The sequence below is a fragment of the Ceratotherium simum genome, chromosome 14, assembly GCF_057802395.1.
Source record: "Ceratotherium simum simum isolate JZ-2026a chromosome 14, ASM5780239v1, whole genome shotgun sequence".
Lineage (NCBI taxonomy): Eukaryota > Metazoa > Chordata > Mammalia > Perissodactyla > Rhinocerotidae > Ceratotherium > Ceratotherium simum.
Window position 1 is genome coordinate 32877542 of NC_141913.1, and position 21413 is coordinate 32898954.

A 21413-nucleotide genomic window follows, 5' to 3' on the forward strand; every position below is an offset into this window, starting at 1 on the left:
ATGTCAACAAGTCCTTTTTTGTGACAGCCCTTCACTTATCTGATAGCTATTGTGCCCACCATCCCATCATCACGTCTATTTCTATAGCCTGTAAAAAGTCTATGAGCATTTACCCCCGTAGTCTTTACTAGACTGTACTGGGGATTAAAACAATAGTGTCTAGAGCAGGTAGTATGTAGCATTTTTTCTAGCACATTGAATATTTTTAATAGCGTTATGTTTCTGTTTTCTGTGCAATGTGAGGCAAAAGTTCCCTAAATGTTGACTTCTTATCAGCTAATCTAGGCTAATCTAGCCATCAAACCCTCAAATTTACTAAAACATTTGTGTTTTTCAAACAGACATTCCGTGCTTCCCCCAAAGACATTTTCTTCCTAAAGGGAAGCAAATAAAAGAGTCTTCCTATATCCAGGTCCAAGCTCGTACTCAACCACAGGATATTGCACATCATGGACAGTTAAGCTTTCTGCTTGTTAAATTATTACTATGAATACTTATTTTGTGTTGTTAATATCTAATTTTCTAATTTTAACCTCCATGGCTGATATCTCAAATCTTTCCATAGTCCGGCCCCACCCCATTCTTCTAGCCACATCTCCACTCTCCACAAACCTAAACCCTCCATGTATAGAGCCAGTCCTCTCCCAACCTCTCTGCGTGTCAGGGACGTTCTTGACTCTAGACCTTTGCCCAAGCCTGGTTGGAAGAGTCTGCTCATTTTCTTCAGCAAATCTTCCTTCCAGGTACAGCTAAATTCCCACCTTTACAAAAAAGCCTTTCCCCATCACAGCACCCTCTATAAATCTATAACCTCTGAATTCCATAAACTCTAAAATCTGTTTTTATGCATATATCCAACATCCCCAAATGGTCTGTAAGTTCCTTTAAACCACACTGATCCTTGTATTGTGCACATGCTAAATATTGCTGTCTCCACATATTACTTAGCTTACCCTGACTTCGTCCAGGATGAGACAGGGAACAGGGTATGGATACAGAGTTGAGGCAAAACAAGAAGAATGGTGAGGGGCATCACAGACTCCTGCTTCTCCGGGTGTTATTGGCCTCAGCAATGGAACTTTGGACCCAGGAGAGCTAGAGGCAGTGTCTTAGATTTTCTCTCTTTATATTCTTCTGATTTGTTTCTCTGTGACTATGCCCCTTTCATCTGAGTTGCATCAATCTTTGGGGCAATCTGAGGGGCCAGTTTACAGCCCAGAGGAACAGAGCAAGGGACATGGACAATCTGAAGGATGTGCCCTTGCTGGACTGTGGGATCCGCACCATAATTAAATATAATTCCAGTGATGGAGCAGAGCTGACTCAGATACATTACATTCTGTTTGGATACTTAGCACTCCCTCTCTCTGGGGCAAGCATCAAAGAGATAATTTGTTTCATTTAAAAAGAAAACAAGTGTCTTATAGTTGCTTTATAAATATTGTTCCAAGTGGTATCCAAATTACTTATAGAAATATAGAGCCTTATAGATCATCTAATTCAATCTTTTAATTTTTCAAATGAAGAACCAAAAAGAAAAAAAAATTCCAAAACAAAACAAAGTCACAACGGTTTATAAAACTCACTTATGACCATCTGTTAGTGGATGCTAGAGATGAAGAGACTTGTTTGTGTGGCGTTTTGTTTTGTTTTTTTTGGTTTGTTTGTTTGTTTTTGATTAATGAGACTGAAAATAAAACAAAAATGATTGAACTGAAAAATCAGGAAGGATTTATTGGGTGAAATGGAATTAACATTTTTTTAATTCACTTTGAAATCTTTTGTGGCCAAATTACCAGATATTAAGGATATGTACATCGTCCTGATATTTTCATCTATAATAAGACAAAAATAATTTGTGAGTGGAAAATTTCCAAGTTTTTCTATAGGACTGGCAGGATCCCCAAGGGTCAATTTTAAGTAGAGCTGTGATGACAACTAAGCCATCAAGTGGGTGCCATGGAGTAATTGCAAGTGAAGATGACATGATTTATGACAGATGAATCCAAAAAATAGTATTCCTTCTCCATTTCTGAAGACAGTGCCATTTTTCCATCTTACATTCTCAGCGCCGGCAGCATGTCTAAGCAAGCTAGAGACACACTATGTTCACAAGTAAGTTTGGAGTCTATAATTCTGGTTTCATCAGGCTCGTTATAGGCCGGTGAATTCATCATTATTGGACTTCTCATCTGCAAAGAAAATAAAGTCTCTCCCCTCTGAATTTCAGAGCTCTTGTCAAATCAGAATACGAGAAAGACTTCTGAACTTTAATGTGCTGCTTCGGCTGACAACATTGCCTTCTGTCATATGCCTGGGTCTTGTCACAGAGACTGCAAATCTTATTCACCATCATCACACATGCGGAAAAATGCTTTCAGACATTGTAGTTTCATCAAGATGTTGGTTAATTTCCATGTCCAAAAAATAATCAATGAGAGGGAACTAAAGCATCAAACCTTAAATTTCACTCAGTATTCACCACATTCAGTTCTTATCTTTCTATTTATTTATTAGGAACTAATATTTCTGGGTCTCCTTGACTTTTAGGGCACTAGTCTTTATTCAGTAGCTACCCTGTGCCAGAACACCTTACTCTGTTAGAAAATGTATGCTCATCACCTAATTCCTCACCTGGAGTCTGCAAAGGCAAGTAGTAGTATTCCCATTCTACAGATGAGAACTATGAGGTCCATAGTGGGTCTAAGTGTTTTGCCTAAGGCCACACACCTGGTAAGTGATAGATGCGGAATTTGAACCCAGGTCATTCCAATTCCTCACACTTTCCTGTCCCTTTTTTATCGCTTCTGAATTTCACCATTGAGGCGGGCTTTTGTGCATCCTTGGGATGTTCCATCACATTGACCCTGACATCCAGGGTCGAGCAATCCCAAGCTAAAAGACAAAATAACCTCCCTCCTGACCTCCCCACCCTAACGTTTCCCTCCTCCCCCTTTACTGCTCCTCTGCTGCTTTGTTTTTCCTGCCGTTAGATTTGAAACACTGACATTGACATTAAATCACTCATTTTGTTTTTCAAAACCCATTATGTGCTTTATCATTTGATACTTTCACAAAGTAAGGTTGGGAGGGAAACTCTAAGTCTCTCAATTTACTGCAGCAGAAACTAAAACCCAACGTAGCAGTTCAGTGACTGGCTTAATGTCACTTACTGCCACCTGCTTAATCTAAGGACAGGACTCTTACTCCTATCATGGTCTATGTGCTTTCCTGGGGTCTCATTTTCTTAAGGAGGATGACCATGTAATTTATTATTCAAACCAGGACACTTTTGAGAATGAAAGGGGCTTCTGTTAATAATTAAGCCAGCACAACAGGAATAAACAGGAAAATTCCTGGGCGAATCTGAGCAGATGGTCAATATAGAGGTCTTAATGAACCTGCAGTTCTCATCAAAAAATCATGATGCCTATTAGCAAATTGCCAGAAGTTCAAGTGACTTGTGATGGTCCCTGTTATGCAACAAAAGTAATCCAGTTTTCTCAGTAATTGATATAATAATCGTCATATATAGGTCTATTAAAGGATGTGTATAAACACTAGTCAGAAGGCCTTCAAATATTTTACAATTATTTGAACTTCCTTTTTTATATAAAAACACTTAGAATAGTAGTTGTAACACTGCTTGTGTCACAGCATTTTATGTTTACATATCACTCTTGTAAGCAGCTAATATAATTATTTTAAAAACTATATAATAATCATGATGATCATAATAATGATGGTTAATATTTATTGAGCAACTACTATATCTTAAATGCTTTAAATGCATTCTCTCAATCAATCCTCTCAGTAAACTAAGGAGTGAATACTCTTGTTTCTCTACATTACAGAGAGAGAAAGTGAGGGACACAGAGGGATGGTAACCTCCTTGTCATAGTGCTGGTAAGTCTGATTCCAACATGTGCTTTTAACCACTGTTAGGAGTTTCTAACACTGTTCTAACTAGGTTCTAAACATTGTTATTAGTGTTATTAGTTTCTCCACCCTGAGATAAATAGGGCATGTATCATCTTTCCTGTTTCTTTCATAGATGAACAAACTGAGACACAGAGAGGCCAAGTCCTTCCTAAATAAAAGTCTCCTGATTACCAAGTGAAACAGCTTTGTTTAAAACTCAAGTATTTTTATTTCCTGTCTGTTTCCTCTCTTTTACTACACAGTGCTTCATGAATAATAAATTTAGTTTTAATCAACACAGTAGCTCAAAGAGTCATGCTCTGATCCTCTAATGTGTGTTTTAAGACCTACACCAATTACAATTTTTCTTGCACTCCTTAGCTTCCCTTCTTTCCTTCCTTCTTCCCTCTGTCTTTCCCATTTTTCTTCCTTTCTTTGCCTGTCTGCCATCACTCAATGTCTTTGAGTACCTGCTTGATTCTTAGCACTGGGCTAAGTGCAGGCCACTCAAAGGCAAGGCCACTTTATTTAAGATACGATCTACTGGAGGAGGCAGAACTATAAATCAAGAATTACTGTAGCCTGCACTACAGTGATGTGTGAGGATCAGTGGAAACACATTATTGCCCTGTGGATGGAAGTGGGATGAGGGTGGAGGGTGGAAAAAAGAGAAGGAAGAAGGGGTAAGAGAAGGAAGGGGAAGCCTTCTTTGAGGAAGTGCTATGGTGACAGGCAGGAGGACATCAATTGAAGAAAGAGAGAAGAGAGTCTCTGTAGAGGGAGCTGTTGCAAGACTTACAAGTGGCCAGTGGACAAAAGGGGGCAGATCTTGAAGGCTTTGTATGACCCACCGTAGGATTCACACTTTAATGTGAAGGCTGGGGGTGGAGACAACATCTCACTCCCCAAAAGGTACTCGAGAGCTGCCCGGAACACAGGCTCAGAGGCTACACTGGCCAGTCAAATAAAGCGTGCAAAGGGACCCAGAGCAAGGGCTGTAGACACACAGTAGGAAGCCTGAGGACTGGGTATGAAGATCATGCTATGTCTGGACATTGCTGTAGGGAAGAAAGAGGAAAAAAGCCACACTCAATGGCTTTCAAAGACAATTTGAAGAAATGACAAGATTTAATAGAGTTCAACAAGAGCCCAAATTTTCCTTTGGGGCAGGGACTACAAGCTGTTCATCTTTGATTCTCAACAGGTGACACAACACCTGGCCCAGAGTAGGTGTTCATAAAACATTAACTAGATGGAAATAAAATATGTTCTCCTAAAAGTAATCATGGGAACACTTGGATATGTTTCAATATTTGCTATAAATAATAACATACCACTCTTACTATGTGCCAGGCACTATTCTGAGCATTTTATGCATATTAATGTGGCTCATCTTCAAAACAACCCTGTGAGGCACTTAAGCACCTATTTCTCCCTTTGAGACAAAACAAGTTTTTTTGGTTTTTGATTAGTTTTAGTTAATTGTGAATTTACCCTACTCACTCCTACCCAAAAGTAGTGATGTAGTTCTTTCTTCTTTCTGATCCTGGAGTATCTGATTCAATAACATTATGACTCACAGCCACGCGTGACCATATTTCAAAAGTGCCGGTCATCAGATATCTTTCTTGTATCATCTTCATCCTCTTAGTTTCAGCTAAGGGTCTGAGGAAATTTTCCTAACTGCTCCAATAGTAGAGGCAACATTCATGGTTATTGAATGGTATTTGTTCTGTTTCATCATTCCTGCAAAAAGTTGTTGCAGATATTCGGTGGTTCTTGGTGTGCTGGTGCTGGAGGCCAGCTACCTTTCTTCTGCTCACCAGTCTAAACGCCGCTATGCAAGTGGACACAGAGGAGTCAGAGTAGAGAAGCAAACAGGTGTGGAGGGAGATAAGAAAGAGACTTCACTCCTCATACAACTATATATTGTTTCGTTGATGTTGACAAACATAACAACCTTTTCTGAGAAACACACCAAGTGAAAGTGATATGGTAGATACATCTAGAAGTAAAAGTTTGCCTCAAGTTGAACACAATTGTTAGTCTGTTGTGTCATAATAATTGTGTTGTGTCTTAATAATTTTATGACTTAAACACCAGCCTTATCTAGAAACAGTTACAAAGCTAATAGCCAATAATCAAACGGGCTGGGCTCTAGGTCAATTCCTGCCACATAGTCTTGAGAAAAACTGTTAACAGTGTCTCTGATTCTTTGTCTTTGAAATAGACTATTACTGCCTATACCATCTTTTGTTGGCTCTTAGAGGAGCTATGCAAAACTTTGAAGACTTTAATGTCGTTAAAGAATTATTAATGACTTATAATTTGAAGCAGGCTTGCGGGAGATGTTTTGCAGCTGCCCAATGTTTTAAAAATAGTGATGTATAAAACAATGATGTCCAGTTACAAGTTCTTCAGTGCTCAAATATTTCTAAGCAATTATATTTTATTTGTAGGCAGTACAGTAAGAGTAGTTTATTAGAAAAATGAAACAGCATGAAAAGTTGCCTAGTCCCTGTGTTGCATGAACATAAGAGGTAGAATTTTATGGATACCTATATTACATAAATTTTTCCTCACAGTAAATTAACTGGTGTAATTCAGGACTAGAATAGAAATAGGATAGAGGGAGATACACTAAGTTGTAGTAAATTAGTCTATCATCAATCCTTTTCTGATTTTCATTAATAGCTATTAGCAAAATTCAAAATGAATTATTCACTAAATTTGTCCACAAATATTTTCTTGAACTTAAAGTGACCTTTCATGAACACTGTGCATTTGGTCAAAAATATTTATCATCACTTGCACAGTTCCCATTCCACTTTCCTTGGATCATTATCAGCCATATTGAACTAACTGAATCTATAGTAACCAACAAAGGAAATCTGACTGGAACATATCCATGTTCACTCTTCTCCATGTAATATTTGTCCCTGGCAGAGGCAATCCAAGGAGGTGTATGTGAAACTGTTAATTGTGGAAAAAAATTTATTGTAAAAGTTTTGTCTTCAGTTATTGGGAGAAAATATAGAATGAAGGTTCATTGAAAATATAGTTAACTAAAAGTTAATCTATACTTCTCTAGGGAGTTTTTTAAATGAATTTCCCAAATTCTTCCTCCTAAATTTAAAAGTAAATAAAGAGAATGTGTTTTGTTCATCCTTTATTAAAAATATATATAAATTGAATATTTACACAGTTCCGGGCACTGGCCTCTGTGCTATGATACAAGGCAAAGAGAATATACTGCTGCCGTCAAAGTGTTTCTACACTAATTCCTGGGGGAGACTAGATCACACATGAAGATCTTGAGACAGTGGCATGCTTCATTCTTGCTTTTGTTGTTTTCTCACCAAGACAAGTGAGTTTCACTAACATCCTTAGCTAGAAGTTTGATTATTCACCTTGGCACTTATATTGTGGATTTGCTTTCAGTAATATAACAAATGAGGGTATGAAAGATGTTAAGCAGGCTGGCCCCATGGTATAGTGGTTAAGTTTGGCGTGTTCTGATTCAGTGGCCCAGGTTTGTGGGTTTGGATCCTGGGCACAGACATACACCACTCGTCAGCGGGGCAGTGGCGGTGACCCACATGTGAAGTGGAGGGAGATTGGCACAGATGTTAGCTCAGGGCAAATCTTCCTCAGCAAAAAAAAAAAAAAAAAAAAGAGATGTTGAGGAAATAAAGTGCAGAATAATGCAGCCTTTTCCATGGCTCCATTTGGAAATTCCTTGCTTCTGGTAAATGTGGCCATAAGCAGTAGGTATGATTACATTAGTCCCCTTTATCTGCACGGGACACGTTCCAAGACCCCCAGTGGATACCTGAAATGGCAGATAGTACTGAACTATCTGCCTGTATCTACTATGTGTTTTCCTATGCACACATACCTATGATAAAATTTAATTTATAAGTTAGACACAGTACGAGATTAACAACAACTAACAATAAAATAGAACAATTATAACAATATACTGTAATAAAAGTTATGTAAATATGGTCTCTATATCTCTCTCTAAATACCTTATTGTACTGTTCTCACCCTTCTTCTTGTGATGATGTGAGACAATATAATGCCTACATGATGAAATGAAGTGAGGTGAATGACGTAGGCCCTGTGACCTAGCGTCCAGGGTAGGATGGAGCCAGATGGTGTGAGATTTCATCACGCTGCTCAGAATGATGCACAATTTAAAACTTATGAATTGTTTATTTCTGAAATTTTCCATTTAATATCTTCAGAATGAGGTTGACCGCAGGTAACTGAAATGGCAGACAGAGAAACTGCAAATAAGGGGGGACTACTGTACCTTTATTTGAACCCTCTCCTGTGACTGGGACTGTGAGCCTGATTTCCTGGGAGCTACTTGTGCCCCTTAGCCCTGCACCTTAAACTGGATCATTCTCCGGAAATTAAAAGAAAATTGGCTGTTCAGTTACATAGCAGGAAGAAGATGTGCTACAAAAGAAATTGCATTATATGCTCCAAAGACAAAGATGACCTTTGGATTATCTGTTATTTAGGATTCTGAATGCTCCTGGTCCCAGCCCTGCCTGTGATAATTGAGAGAAGATATCATCTGTTTTATTTAACCTTTCCTCCTTTAACAATATTATAAAAACATCTTATGACTCCATTTTTCCTTGGATCTTTGCTACATCTAGCTAATCACTAGCTATATCTAAGTGAAATAATTCCAAGCATTGATATCCCAATGCATTTGTCACTCCATATGCATTACTTCATGGATAATTTTAATGATAGTTATGGTTAGAACAGGTCATAGAACTCTTCTATCTGTAGCATCACATACAGACACAATATTAAAAATATTCCTATTTTCCCAGGTACCAGGATACCCACCACCTTTGTAAATTTCTTAGAGCACGTAGAAAGAGATTATTCAGTCTGAAAACACCCAAGCAGTTTTCTCATCCCAGGAAAAGTGCTTTTTTAGCAAAAGCTCCTTAGAGATCTAACTCCTTAGTCCCAAAAATTGAGAATCTTAGAGTTAGAAGCCTCAGGGTTCAGTCTATTTTAAGACCCACAATCCAAGATTTGTTTCTTCATTTTTAAAAGGGAGGAATTGTAACTTCCTGACGGGTTCACAATGTTATGAGGTTTGAATGACATGCCTTGAGATACTTTGTGTAAAATTTCTCTTATTTTCTGAAATTTATTTAATTAAAATCAAGTTTGTTATCTCATCACATGAAAATGGCAGAATAGATTCTCACTGAGTATGGAGTGTACATTGAGCTTGTGAGTCTTAGATATAGTTTTAAGACTAACTCTGGGTTTTCTGGGAGCATTATGGACATCTTAAGTCCTCGTTCAGATGAAAGACCAATGTGATTGCAAATTGGGAGGATCACAGTTCCAAATATAAGCTCCATATTGGCTTGTAAGGACAGGAGCTCAGCATTCAAGCAACACTTTGTGCCCAAACAGTCCCTTACTATCAAGTGAATGCCTGAGAAATGAGAGTGAGGCAAGATAGCATTATGTAATTGCAAGAAATACAGTATTATGAAAGCAAGAAATCATGGCTTGAACTCAGTTCCTATGATAGGTCTCTTACTTTGCCCTTCTGTTGGGTCAATCTGGAACAGTCAGGGAAAGTTTCAGCCTTTCTTGTTAGTGAAAGTGACAATTTAAATGATGCAATTGTCATCACCAAACATTAGCTAATGTAAGCTTTGATAAATGCATGGTGTATTTGTGTATGTAAGCAGGGTTATTTCTATACGATTTCCACACAATGGCTATCATAATTTTTAAAAATTGATGAAATTACAGTGTAATCCCACTAACACTTATTTTATTAACTTGACTCAAATAGAGAAACGTCTTAAGGAATCATGTGAGTAGGTGGGAGAATTTTTTTAAGTTGCTGGAAAACAACTCAAGTTAAACTAATTCAGTGCTTTCATTTTTCAAATGAGAGGACTGAGCCCCTAAGGAGTGAAGGTTACTGTCATATTTCTTATTAAATTGTGTCACTGTCAATCAAGGAAATATTCTCATCTCCCTGAGTCCATCAGAGTCTGCTGTAACTCACTCTGTACTAACAATGGCAACACCTAACAACTGGTTTTCATTGAGAAGATGAAAATGTGCTTCCTTGATTTTGTGTAGCAATAAATCACCCTTACTTTGACTATACCTCAGGGAACTGTGTCTTTTTAAATGTTTATTACCATCCATAATTTATTGTATAGGCCTTTCTCTTCTACTTATTCCCCCTCTCTGTGTCTAGTAACTGAAGAGTGGTGGGAGATGTGTTTCTCAGAGGCACATCTAAATATGTGAGAAAGGAATAGAAAATGAGTATCCTGGAGATGATGGAAACTGCCAACATGGAGAATGCAATGCTTTCTTCAGAACTGAGATTTCCAAAGAAGTAAATTCTGTGTTAGCTCACTGAAAAAGAAAAGAAAACTTGCTTTCTGCGTGACTTAACTCCAGCACTGTGGTTAAGGGGAAATAGAAGAGACAGAGACATCAGTGGGAACTGGGTAAAGGTCATGCAAATTGTGGGATCTAGTTGTCTCTAACATCAGTACCGACACTGCCTCTTGGAGACGATAAGTTTTACCTTCACCACAGAATCTTGATTTTAACATTATATTGAGAGACACTATGCAAGATAAGCTATTAAATTTTGGATTAGATAGGAAATAATGTACGTGCAGAACAAAGCTGAAAATGGAAGACAGGAGGGGAGTAGGGTGGAGGGAGCACAAAGTTTAAGGTGAGCCAAAAAATTCAGTAATCAAGAAAAATAATTGTAATGCTATGTTTTAAAATTCAAAGTTAATGCAAAAAATCCATCAAAATCATATTAGTGGTTTTTAATTTTGCCTCAGGCTCCTATGTGTCTCAGTATGGCTTTGATGGAAGATATGGAAGATCAAGAGAAGCCAAAGAGAAATTGAGTGATTATATATTTTCATGGCATTGAACATCATAGGAGAGGGATTATACAGGACGAGTATTCACAGAATTTTGGTTGGAACTGGATATGAAATGCCTGCATAGAGATCAGCTCCAAATTCAACTCCTTCTTGCTTTCAGTCATTTCATACTGTGTATCAGTGGTCATACATTGTGCAATATATTTTCTCTTTAACTGGTTCTTGAGAGCACCATGAATTTTTAATTACTTTGAATTGAGTTGGATGTCATCAGAAGGACTAAAGAAGACATTCAAGACAGTAGAGGTTTGATGATACAGAAAATGATGTTGAGTTTCACATAGAAATATATTTGCGGAAAATGTGTTGAGAACATGCCTGCCTTGTTTGTATAAATACCTCACAATATAGATATTATGGAATGGCATTTTTTACTTAAAAATAAGTCAAATATCAGACATAAATTAACAAACTGTTGTTCCCATCAATTAGAAAAACTGAGGTGGTAAATCCAGATTGAAATCATAGACAAGTACACAAATAAATGTAAAACTTACTACTTAGGAGAAAATTTATTTAAATCACCAGCTCATATGTAAAAAAGAAAACATCATTTTAAATTCAATATAATCATTTCATCTAGACTAAAATGGCATAAGGGAGACTATATCTCTAATATCTATCTATGCATTTATCTGCAGTATAGCTTTATGCACTGGCTGATTTAGTAAATTGAGTAATACTTTAAAGATGCAGATTCTAAGTATTTAACTCAATTGCCATGATGATTTGATTGGATGAGATATTTAACATTATTATTTCTGAAAAAAAATGTATATGGAATTTGGATATTATCTAATCTACTGCTTTCCCTTACTCTACTATCAAAAGTGAGGAATTTAAAATTAGATGTTGGGTCTCTCAACTCTCTGTTGAAAGATTCTGGCTTATTAGGGCACAGTGAATATTTATACACAACATTTACATTTACAATAATTAAAAGTTTGCAGAGGTATTGAAATCAGGAAAAGTCTCCTATAGCATTCATGTTCAAGAAACAGAACAACCAGAGCAGAGAGAACATTTCACACTGGAGTAAAAGATGGAAGGAAGGAAACAGAGGAGTGAATATAAACACTATTTGTCAACAAATGTGTATTTAGGGTCTGTTAGGAGGTCTAGGGAAGAAAATTTTCTAATTAAGACAGTCCAGATCAGCACCAGCAAAACAGACACAGAAGAATTGAATAGAACTGTAAAATGTGGCCTATTTGAATTTCCATGGTCCATATGTTAGTAATTCATAGAACTGAGCCAAGGGCCATGTTTTCCCTTGTCAGGTTATTAACACTATTCCTTGAGATTTAGAAGGGTAACAGGCCTCCTAAATCCAAAAATGAATCCACATTTTCAAGAAGAGAAAAGCATGCTCATCATATCACAGAAGGATTGTGAAGATTATTTCATAACATGTCAAACTCCTGTTCAAGTGACAATATATAATTACATTTTCATACCACTCAAAGATACATGCTAGCATGAGAATAGGTTATGTACATATTATGTTTTACTGGCTGCAGGAGAGATACTCTTGCCTTTTTATCTCTCTTTCATCGCCTATAATAATATCTAAAATGGTTTGAAAATGATGTCGGTTTGTTTGGTGATTAAAGATATTTCATAGAACTAAAATTACCCATTAAGTTGAGTAGTGGGGCTTGAAGGTGTTTATTATTCTTCTTGACTTTAAGGTTACATATATACTTTTATATATATCAAGTATTTCACACTAAAACATATAAAAAGTAAAATCCTAGGGAAATTACTTAACATAATTGATAAAATCTTTTATGTCACAGTTACTTGAGTAAGTATAATATATGCAAATTTGGAGTTCTCTGAGAAAGTACGATGCTAAAGACGAAATCTAATGGACTGAGAAAGAAAGGTAATGGAGGAATGAAGAAAGATGGAGACAGAATTCCCAAACCAGATTCGTGCTCAGGAAGAGATGTGTCTTTGTTCCTATCCAAAGTGTTTTAGCTCTTGTTAGAATTAGAAGAAACACATTTTAACCAATAAATATGTGCATGTTCAGTACATGCTTAGTCCTGGCTATTCTGGGAGAGAAAACAAGCAGTGTGGTATAGGGTAGTAATTCCCAAATATTGCTGCACAATATAATCATATGGGAAGCTTGGAAAACATCTCAATGCCCAGGCTGCACCCCAGACCAAGTAAAATCCAAATCTCTGGGAATGGTACCCAGGTATCAGTATTTTAAAAACTCTCCCATGCAATTCCAATGTGCAGCCAAGTTTGAGGACAAGTTTGGTTCTCACACTCGAACTTATATCGGTAATACCAAAACAGCTTGTTAAATGCAAATTGTTGGGCCCCAACCTCAGAGCTTCTGATTCTATAGATCTGAGATGGAGCCTGAGAATTTGCATTTCTAACAACTACTCAGATACTGCAGTCGCTAAGGCCCAGGGAACTACACTTTGAAAGCTATTGGCATACAGTATATGAAATTTGACTTTAACTTAAAAGGAGTTTATATTATAGTGAACAGACAGAACATACAGAGAGAAAGTTAAATATACAAATCAGATTATGTTAAATGAATAGTACAGGCAGTAAAAGCTAGAAATATTGAGAGAAAGAGTAAATTACTGTGGGTTAGGATATTCACCTCTCGAATCTTGAAGAATATATGGAATTTAAATAGTCAGAGAAAATTCCAGAAGGTCTTTGGAACAGCAGGTCATTGAGTAGGACTACTGATGTGAAAGTTAGGTTGGGAGACAATAAGATCCCACTGGCTGGAGCAAAGGATATGTGCAAAGAAACATTAGTTCCCATTGGGGGAGTATTTTTGGAAGCTGGTGCTAGAGGATCTGCACAGAAATCTGAATTAAAAAAAAACAGTTTATGCACCAGGCAGTAGAGACTTTTTTTTTTTTTTTAAAGATTTTATTTATTTATTTATTTTCCCCCCAAAGCCCCAGTAGATAGTTGTATGTCATAGCTGCACATCCTTCTAGTTGCTGTATGCGGGACGTGGCCTCAGCATGGCCAGAGAAGCAGTGCGTCGGTGCGCGCCCGGGATCCGAACCCGGGCCGCAAGTAGCGGAGCGCCCGCTCTTAACCGCTAAGCCACGGGGCCGGCCCGAGATGTTCTTAAAGACTTAAAAATTGTCTCTTACAGGGCTCTTTATTACAATGATCTCCAGTGGCGGATTTCCAGTCAGACTCCAGTGAACTTAATATCACATAAATCAAAACCAAAGTCCTGTCTTTTGGAAGACCATTCATCACTTTCAGGAATGAGGCATTTTTAATAACAGCAATTAAACACAAATGGATATTAAAAACTCTAACAGATGATTAATCAATAAAGGTGGAAGCAGAAGACCTTATTAGTTAGATACGAATTAGCTGGTGTAGCTCGAGTGCTAGCTATAAAATTTGAAAATTAAAAATAATTGCATGTGCCTGGAGTGATGGAGAGAAACCCAGAGAAATGTAAAAGATGTGACCTTCCATGATAAGCTTGAGTTGAACAAACTACTGAAGCTATCCCAGCTTCCCTAATCCTCCTTTGAATTCACTTGCTTCTAAAATCTTATTATACATGAGGTTTTCCACATAAAAAACTAAACGAAAGCTCACAGTGTTGGAAGAAGTATTAGAAAGTCCTTCTCCGAGTGTTCAGAATGATTCCAGGTAGTGACTCTTTATGGTAAAGACAGTTTTCAAAGAGCACAGAAACACGTCTCTTCCTTTCTAGAAAGCATTGGAAGCTTGGCAATCAGAAGCTACCTTCTTCCCCAGAAACTAGTTAGTAAAAGTGGCCTTTGGTCCACATCTCTCTAGCCCCCTTGCTCAGTATTGCATGAATGTTTTTTACCCTAAACTCAAAGTAACAGTTATTACAGGTAGGGAAAAAAATGAGAAATGCTTTTCCGAGAATAAGAGGAAAGCAAAGTCATCTCAGCATTGGAAAAAATATGGAAAACATAGTTTTCAGCCTGAATAGGAGTGAATAGCGTTTTTGGAAATACATAATCATGACAATAACAGTAGTGATGATATTAACAACGGTAGCTAGCACTTGTATGGAAGTGCCAGGTACTGTTCTAAGCACTTTATTCTCGTTAATTCATAGGAAGCCTATTCATTAACTCATTGCAAGACCATGGTATTATCATCCCCATCTGACAGTGAAGGACACTGAGATTCAGAGATGCTGAGTAATGTGCCCAAGATCACACCACCACTAAGTGAATGAACCAGGATATGAATGCTGGTAGCAGGAGCTCAAAACTGTGCTTTTAAGCACACTCTATACAAAATAAACCCAGTCTTGGATGAGTGAACAGTCATGTGAGTATTTGGGATAAAAGAGAGAAACAGGAAGGTGCCATCTGGGCTGTGCACATGGGGGAAACCTCCACGCTATTGGCACATGACTGTCACAGGAAAGGATCAAATAAGGACAGGAGGGGATGGAGTTTTCGGGTTTTTCTATTTTGATTCTACATAAATCATGCAAGGCAAGTTTACGTGGGAAAGATATGCAGGAAGTGAACACCAACCCGGTGAGCTTTAAAGCTTCGATAATTGTAATTTCCCAATTATTTCTCTCTCTTTATCATTATGCTAGAGTTTTTTGAAGGTAAAGGTGGGTGCTAACTCAATGCTGTGTTCCTAGTACCCAGAACAATGGATAGAAAGCAAGAGCTCAGTACGTCTAAATTGCATATTAAACGAATGAATAGTTTGGTTCAAAATCTCCTTAATAGAGATTTTCAAGATTACTGTGATCTATAACTAAGCTTTCATTTACTCTCTTTCCGTTAGAATGTGTAAATGTAAATTTGCATTTTTATCTTACACCTGTTAATGTTTCCCTTTCTTAGTCACCTCAAGTATGAGCCTTCTTATTAATATAAAGAAGAAGAAGAATTTCAAATGCTTATCAAACGCCTACTATAAGTATGACACTGCCTTATTTGGATTTAATCTTCCTATCAGACCTGCAGTATAAGTTCTGTTTGAAAAGGTCTTGAACCCAACTGGAATGTAAACAGTTAATGATTTAACAAAATGCATCTACATTTTGTTGCTCTGCAATGTGAAGAGCTATGGACACTCTCTTTTGCCAGGTAAGATTAAAAGAATAAGCTTCTGGGTTTTTTAGCGCCAAGAACTTTACATGTAATAATCCCATTTCAGTTAATGGCAAAACCATCCTTCCAAATGCTTGGGCCAACAACCCTCTCCTATCAATCATTAAATACTCTTGGTATTTCTTCCAAAATAAATCCAGAATTTTATGATTTCCCATCTCCACTTCTACTACCCTGAATCTTGCAATCCACTGGTAAGGGTGGTATTATTATCCATACTTTAGAAATGAAGAAATTGAGTCTTCCCAAGTTTAGGTAACTTTATTTAATTTGTGTACTAGGAACTTGGGAGAACAAAGACATTCTAGTTGGGGAAAGCCAACAATAACCAATAACATAATAAACAATTAAATTAGAAAATAATAGGTGCTGTATAAAGAAAAAAGTGGACCAGAGAAAAGGATATGGGAGTACTGTAAGGCAGTAAGGTTTTCAATAAAATAGCCTGGTCAAGATAGGCTCATTGAGACAATAATGATAGACCAACGCTTGAAAGAGGTTAAGCCAAGGAGATACATGGAGAAACGTATTCTAGGAAGAGGAACAAGCTAGAAAAAGACCCCAAAAGGAGAATGTACATGTCTGGCATATTTTGAGGACAGCAAGGAAGCTGGTGTCGCTGTGGCAGACAGATCAAGAGAGATGGGAGTAGGATCTGAGAAGTGATATAGGCCATTAAGAGTGCTGTGAGCGAAACGAGACCTGTGGCAGTGTTTTAAGCTCAGGAATGACAAATCTGAATTTTAGTTTAAAAAGACCACTCTGAGAAAAGGGGACTTTTGTGCACTCTTGGTGGGAATGTAAATTGGTGCAGCCACCATGGAAAACAGGATGTAGGTTCTTCAAAAAATTAAAAATAGAATACCATATGATCCAGCAATTCCACCTTTGGGTATTTTTCTGAAGGAAACGAAAACACTAACTCGAAAAGATATCTGCACTCCCATGTTCATTGCAGCATTATTTCCAATAGCCAAGACATGGAAACAACCTAAGTGTCTATCAATGGATGAATGGATAAAGAAAATCTGGTGTGTGTATACATATATATATATATGTATACATATATATATATATATGTATACACACACATACCACTAGTGGTCTAGTGGCTAAGATTTGATGCTTTCACCACTGTGGCCAGGGTTCATTTCCCAGTCAGGGTACCACATCACCCGTCTGTCGATTGCCATACTGTGGCGGCTGCATGTTACTGTCATGCTGCAAGATATACCACCAGTATTTCAAACACCAGCACGGTCACCCATGGTGGACAGGTTTCAGTGGAGCTGCCAGACTAAGACAGACTAGGAAGAAAGACCTGGCCACCCACTTCTGAAAAAATTGGCCACGAAAACCCTTTGAATAGCAGTGGAGCATTGTCTGATATAGCACAGGAAGATGAGAGGATGGGGTAAAAGACAAGGCAGGGTTCTGCTCTACTGTACACAGGGTCATTAGGAGTCAGAATCACACTTATATGTGTAATCTGAAAAAAATGTATGATCTCACTTATATGTGTAATCTGAAAAAAGTGTTGAGAATAAGTTGTAGGGGACAATGTAGAGGCATGAAGAAGAGTAAGGACAATACTGCAGAGACAGGCAAAAGAGGATGGTAGCTGGACCAGGGTGGTAATAATTGAGTTTTGAGAAAAGGAGACCTCTGGATATATGTAAAAGATAAAGTCAAAAGGATTTACTTATGAATTGGATGTGGAAGTATGAGAGAAGGAGAGGAACAATGGATCAGGCTAAGGTTTGGGGCCTGAGCAACTGAAAAGATGAAGTTTTCATCAACTGATAGGAGGGAAGCTGTAGGTGAAACAAGTTTGGGAAGAAAATCAGTAGTTTAGTTTTGGTCATTTTTAGTTTGAAATTGTTATTAGCTATTTAAACAGAGAAGTCAAGTAGAGAGTTGAATACGTGAATGGAGTTTAGGGAGGAAGTCTCGACTGGAGATTTAATGTTTTAAAACTTCATAAATCTTTTACTTTAAGGAGATGCACAAAAGAAAATTTTGCAATTCAGTGGTTTATCACAAAGTGAACACTCATGCTACCATCACCCATACTAAAAGGAGAATGTTTCTTGACCTCCAGAATCCCCCCATGCCCTTTCCAATCACTACCTCCTCCCTCCCTCAGCAGGGGACTAATATTCCGATTTTATGGTTATTCCTTCTTTTGTTTTATATATGTATATATGTATACATGAATATGTAATGTATGTAACATGTAATGTAATATAATATATATGTATACATGTATATGTATATGTAAAAAATATGTGTGTATATATATACATATATTACATTAAATCAATTCTAACACAACTGATTTATTCACTCATACTGATGAGCATTTAGACATTTAATTTGGGGATATTAGGAATAACGTTGTTATGAAAACTCTGCTGTGCCTCTTGGTCCACACATATGTAAATTTCTGTTAGGTATATATAGGTAGGAGTAGAATTGCTAGATCATATGGTCAACTTACGCATTTCTTCAACTTAACACATAGTGCCAAATCATTTTCCATGGTGGGTGTATAATTTATACCTCTATTACACCCTAGTCCACATTTGGTATTGTTAGTCTCTTTAATTTCAACCATTTTAGTGATGTCTCGTTATGGTTTTAGTCTAGATGTAAATATAATTTAATTTAATCTAAAGATATATAAACCCAGCTATGGAGCTGGATGATATAATCTAGGAAATCAAAGATGAGTTGAGGGCTAAGGAATGAGCCCTGGGTCCGCCAACATTAAGAGATCAGGAAGAAGAAGAAAAGCCAGCAAAGTCACTTGCCTTGTAAGTGGCAGAACTGAAATTCAACGCATGTCTATCCATCTTCAAAGTCCACGCTGTTTCAAACGTGCTGGGCTGCCTCAGAATTACACTCAAGGAAAATGCAAACAAGCTCAGAGAGGAAGATAATGTGTATGCTTGTGACAGCAGAGTATTCAATGTAAAAATGTTTTCCATTTCCTTTTCTGTGATGAAGTAAGTAGAAGATACATTTTTTTAAGGGCAGAAAAATATTAAAGGTTTTTGTGGAGCAGGTCTAAAGAAATGGTGAAAGCTGATATTAGATTGCTTAAGCTCTTTCGTTATAACCAAGCAAGTAGAAAGGAGTGAGTAGGTTAGCAAAAGGGAAAAAATAGGAAGGAAAAGCTCTTAACACTAGCAAAGAAAGTTTTGAGTTTTTTTTTCATTTGACAGCGGCAACAATTTTACCTATAAAATGGATCCTGCAGTCTTGATTTTAGAGCTTCCTGAAATCAGGGAGAAGGTGTGACATGTTGATTATAATCTGGTCCTGTGATTGTCTACTGTTCTCAGGGGATGCTCTTTCCTTTCATTTTGAAATAGAGGTTGCCAAAATTAAATCATGGCCCAGGATGGTTTTCACCCTCAAAGGAAAAATATGCGGAAGCTTGTGGTTGCTTCAGAATTCAGAGTTGCGATCATAATCTAACTCAGTTTTTCTCAGTGTTAACCAAGAAACAATTGTTCATTGAGATGTTAATAAGAATTTTGGACTCAAAAACACAGGAGTAAACAAAGTTCTACAGGCTTATTTACTAAGGTTTTCCCAGAATATTTCATAAAATACATTTCTTCTTCCCGCCACGGGAAACGTTATTTTCAGAAGCAGACCACGGTTCTCGTGTCCAGTGGAAAATGGCTTGGGAAATAAAAGATGAGTTATTTTCAGTATCTTATATGTATTTGGTTGCCAGCTATCTCTGTCTTTTGGCTTTCAACGAACGGGCACTGCTCCTGACTCTACAGTATCTGCCTGGCATGTGATTCCTTCTTGTAACAAGGCGTTTGCATCCTACTTGTTCTTGCCTCTCTGCCAGGTTTTGGTCCCCAAACTTACTTCGGCCTACTTGTGTTATTGAGCATCCTAAACATAGGGTGGGCTTATTCACCTGCAAATCTGTTGTAACCAAAGACCGTGTATGCTGGCCGGAGTCTAGTATCTTTCCAAGCCACAATTTAGCCGGTGCTCACATACCTGCCATGTTTCTGTTGGTTCCAGTTTCTTTATATCCATGGCTCTTTATATCATAAAATTTTAGAATATTGCTTCATTTTATTTCACTACATATGTCTGGCGTCTTACTCTCTGCATTTTCTCAAAGATGAAAGAGGAAAATTAAATTTATAAATATTTTTGAGAATTTACTACCATAAGTTTCATGCGAGAGAAAAGACAATATAAAATCTATTTCCTATCCTGCAGGAATCTGCAATCAAGATGGGGAGATAAAATATAAAAAAGATTACACATTAAATAACAATGCAAGATTTAAATAACACTTTAAGACCACAAACCAGATGCTGGAAGAACCTGTCTAATTGTGAGCAGTTATGAAATGAATAACAGAAAGAATTTTAAGTGTAAGGGGAGATATGTCAGACTGGAATAGACTGGGAAGATATTAAGGAGCAGGAAATACTTGTGCCTGTGGAAGGATGGATAAAACTGAATAAAGTGAGAGAAAGGAAAAGAGATCTTATGTTGGATAATTACATGAGTAATATAAGGAAGAAATCTCAAGAATTTGGAGGCACCAAAAGTAGAATAATTTGTCTAGAAGACAGATACAAAGCTGGAAGGATAGTTCTGGTAGTTATGTCTTTTTAGATCAGGACATAGCTCACATTGAGAGAGGGAGAGAGACAGTCAGAGAGACAGACAGAGAAACTGAGAGACAGATGAGAAATTACAGTGTAACAAATCATGTCATATCAGGGCCCACATAAAATAACATTTCTGCAGCACCTCAGCCTTTGCATCCGCAGTTCCGAATCTTCCCACTTGTATTTCATCTGATGCCATTGCCAAGGTGTTCTTGACTATCCAGTTCCACCCCTTACTCACCTCTCCTGTCTCCTGACATTTGTCTCTGTTCCTAGTTCTGCCCTCTCCAGCTTGACTCCTCTGTGCCATCCAACACAACAGCCCTGCCTGTCTGACTAGCCTTGGGGACACCTCCTTGACGACTAGTTGACAGATTGTCCCACATGTCTTGGACCTCAGGAATCCTATGGGCTTTGGATGTCAGCTTGTTGGCAATGGGTGAGCCACTGAAGATATTTGAGCAGGAGAAGAAAGAAGCAAAATGGAATCTCAGGACAACTGGCCTGACAGTGGTGTAAAGGGCAAAATGCAGTGGGATGTGATGGGTTAAAAAATGATAGGAGAGGATCAATTAGCTAAAGTCTTTACAATTTCAAATAACAGATGTTCCCTTGTGCTTCTAAATAAAGAGTCTGATTTCTTCCATTTAAAAAAATCTATATATGTGTATCTTATTGTTAGCTTTTCCTGCAACCATTAAATAGGACTCTTT